The sequence below is a fragment of the Otolemur garnettii genome, unplaced genomic scaffold, assembly GCF_000181295.1.
Source record: "Otolemur garnettii isolate 467f Iridium unplaced genomic scaffold, OtoGar3 scaffold00071, whole genome shotgun sequence".
NCBI lineage: Eukaryota > Metazoa > Chordata > Mammalia > Primates > Galagidae > Otolemur > Otolemur garnettii.
In genome coordinates this window covers 6,583,439-6,587,238 of record NW_003852466.1, presented here as the reverse complement: position 1 = coordinate 6,587,238, position 3,800 = coordinate 6,583,439, and the positions used below count along the sequence as shown (strand labels likewise).

General features: G+C 34.7%; 1 non-coding gene across 1 annotated transcript; it reads right to left on the bottom strand.

Annotated features, from left to right (window-relative positions):
- Positions 1-747: 747 nt before the first annotated feature.
- On the bottom strand, positions 748-854 carry LOC111726583. The gene has a single exon (XR_002774328.1). It is a non-coding gene; the product is annotated as a U6 spliceosomal RNA (small nuclear RNA).
- Between the last annotated feature and the right edge of the window lie 2,946 nt (positions 855-3,800).

Genomic DNA, 3,800 nt, shown 5'->3' with positions numbered 1-3,800 from the left:
AAAATAAATAAAAGTCTCTGTCTTCCTAATGGCTTTGCCATTAGGTCAGTTGGTGCTTAGTCCTGGCTGCTTGTGGAATTTTTTCTTTCATCCTGACTTTGTATAGGTTCATTACAATGTGTCTTGGAGAGTCTCTGTTTGAGTTGAGATGACCCAGAGTTCAATATCCATTGGCAAGGAGTGCGTCAGGAGGGTCTTTAGTAAAATTTGGCAAGTTTTCCTTTATGATAGTCTCCAGTAGGGCTTCCATTCCTTTGGGACAATTTTCTTTCCCTTAAGGCATCCTTATTATTTGTATGTTTGAACACTTCATCGAGTCTCATAGTTCTCTAAGGGACTCTTCTTCTCCCTCTCTTCTTTTCTGCCTCTGTGACTACCTGGGTTTTAGGTAGCTCTGAGGTTCTTTCTTCTCCATGGTCTAACCTATTTTTGATACTTTCTACTGCCTGCTTACATTCTCTTATTGTATCCTTCATTACCTTAAGCTCTACCATATCCTTTCTATAGTCTACATATTGCTTGTCTGACTTTTGGTTCTGTCTTTCCATTTTCTCATCCATTCCTTTTATTGTCTTTATCATCCATATTTTAAATTCCCTTTCAGTCAAGTCCACTAATTATTTTTTTAATGGAGTGATAATCAACGATGCAAAATCTATTAAAAGTTACCTAGAAAAAATTTGTAGGGATGCACATCTCCCAAATTTTACTGACATAAAAGAATTAAAGTGTCTTTTGGAGCATCAGAAAAATATGAAACACTTCATGGATTTGCATGTCATCCTTGCACAGGGGCCATGCTAATCTTCTCTGTATCATTATAATTTTAGTATATGTGCTGCCAAAGTGAGCACAAGCTCATTAATTCCTTATAGGTGGAGTCTTCTGCAATAAGTTGCCTCATGGTCCTTTGGGGGAGTTCTTCTGTTTTAGTTTTTCATGTTACCTTAATTTTTCTATTGGTTCCTCCTCATTTGTGTTTTCTTCTTGTTCACCTCCTTATTCTCCTTTTTACTTTTTACTGCCTCCTTTGTTTCAAACAGAAGTCCTTGCTGTTGGTGGTAAGATGTTGCAATTTGTCACTGGGACACCAGGTGGAGCTGTGGTTTTTTGAAGGAGACAAAGAGTACAGCCAGCAACCTCTATGACCCTTAATTCCAAACTTAGATGCTTTTGGTGATTGTCTGATTATTTCCTCGGCATTCAGACCCTGCTGGGTTGAGATCTTAAAGCTCACAAGAATCCTTTAGGGGACGGTCTCACAGTTCCCCTGACTCCAGTTCCCATGGGGTGCAAGAGTCCCTCAAACTGTCCCAAGAGTGGAGTTCTGATCCCAGCAGGTAGAATTAAGACAGCCACACTTTAAGCTCCTGCTGAAACCTTCTCACTATCTTCCCTCAATGGCAATCCCCTAACCGCTGAGACCTTCTCAGCATGGCTTCCTTGCCAGTCCCCAAACCTATGGCAAATTCACTCCAACTGGCATTTAAATCTGGTTGCTGTATATTGTTCAAGTCTACCTACTCTTTCAAACTTTCCACTCAACACACAGCTTCCCCCAACTACTGAAAAATCTGGAAAGGCTTCCTCCCATCCAAGACCTCTGTGGAAGAGCAGCCAATCCCATCCAACTACAATCACTTGTCTAATTCACCAGTTTCCACTGCTCTGGATCATACACTGTATCCAGCTCACCACCTCCTCATTGTGCTCCCTGAGATATGACTCTAGGTAAGGTCCCTATGCCAGGTATGGCTGGGTTCTCTCTTTTTCCCCAGTCATTATAGGAGAGCTCAGATGAATGATCCTTCTGGTTAGCCATCTTGATCTGCTCTTTGATATCAGTTTTAAATACTTGTTATAACCATAGGGTGTTTTTTATAAGCTTTATGGTAACCACAATGCAAAATTCTATAGTAGATAAACTGAACATAAAAAGTAAAATAATAATAATAATAAGCATACTACCCAAACTACTTAACCTCAAAGGAAGACAGTAATAAAAGAAGAAAGAGGGATAGGAGTTACACAACAACTAGAAAACAAGTAATAAAAAATATAGCAGCAGGCCTTCTCTATCAATAGTAACAGTATGCAAGTAGAAACAAAAAAGAGTGGGCACAGCTATACTTATATAAAATAGATTTTAAGTCAAAATTTGTAAGTCAAAAAAAGAGACAAGTAAGTATGTTATATAATAATAAAGGGGTCAATTCACAAGAGGACAAATAGTAGTAAATATACATATATATGTACCAAACACCAGAGCTCCCAAATATATAAAGCAAATATTAAAGGATCTAAAAGGAGAGATTGGCTGCATAACCTGAATAGGAGGGGAGTTAAATACACACTTTTATACAGATCATTCCAGCAGAAAATCAACAAAGAAATATCAGAATTCAACTATACTGTAAATCAAATGAGTCTAACAGATGTTTACAGAACATTTCATCTAAATGCTACAAAATTCACATTCTTTTCATCAGCATATAGAACACTCTTAAGCCACACCATATGTTAGGCCACAAAATAAGTCTCAAATTTTTTTAAATTGAAATTATATTAAGTATTTTTTCTGACTACAATGGAATAAAATTAGAAATCAATAAGAGTGGAGTTCTGAGAGATATTTTGGAAATTATACACATGCAAATACATGAAAATTAAACATGCTCCTAAATAACAAATGGGCCAATGAAAAACTAAAAAGCAAATTAGAAAATTCTTTGATACAATACATAAAAAGTGGTACTAAAAGGAACATGTATAGCAATAAATAACTATATCAAAAAATAAAAAGCCCCAAGTAAACAATGAAACTGAAGGAATTAGAAAAGCAAGAATAAACCAAAGTCAAAATTAATAGAATGAAAGAAATAATAAATATTACAGCATAAACAGATGAAATTGAGATTAAAAAATACAAAAGATCAGCAAAACAAAAAGTTGATTTATTTAAAAATACACAAAATTGAAAATCTGTAGCTTAGACTAAGAAAAAAGAGAGAAGACTCAAATAAAATCAGAGACAAAGGAGGCAGAATTACAACTGATACCACAGAAATACAAAAGATCATGACAGGCTATAATGAACAACTATACAATTTCCAATTTGTCCAATTTGTTGCTTTTTTCCAACAAATTGGAAAACCCAAAGGAAATAGAAATCCTTATGCAAATATTATCTACTAAGATGGAATAGAACAATAGTGAGAACAAGATTAAAACAGTAATAAAAATTCCCCCATCAAAGAAAAGTCCAGGAACTGATGAATTCACTACTGAATTCTACCAAATACTTAAATAACTAATAGCAATTCTAATCCAACTCTTAAAAAAAATTTAAGAGGAAGGAATACTTCCCAACTCATTGTACAAAACCAACATTACCCTCATAACAAAATCAAGCAAGAACAGAAAAAAAAGAAAACTATAAGCCAATATCACTGATAAACAGATGTAAAAAACCTCAGCAAAGTACTAGCAAACTGAATAGAACAACACATTACCCCTTTGACTCAGCACTCCGAGAGGAAATGTGCCAGTTGAGGCTGCAGTCATCACAACAACCGTTATGATACACAGCATGCTACTAGATATTCTTTGGTTTCTGAATAATCAAAATAATTCACCCAATTGGTTTCAGTTTCAATATTTTATATTTATAGTTATAAAAAATAATATGCAAAACAAAAAATTAATATGAAATAATGAACCTTTGCCATATCGATAAAAAATTAATAATCTTCTTTTGTATAGTACAATTCAAAACATGGTTTGATGCATAATCCAACATT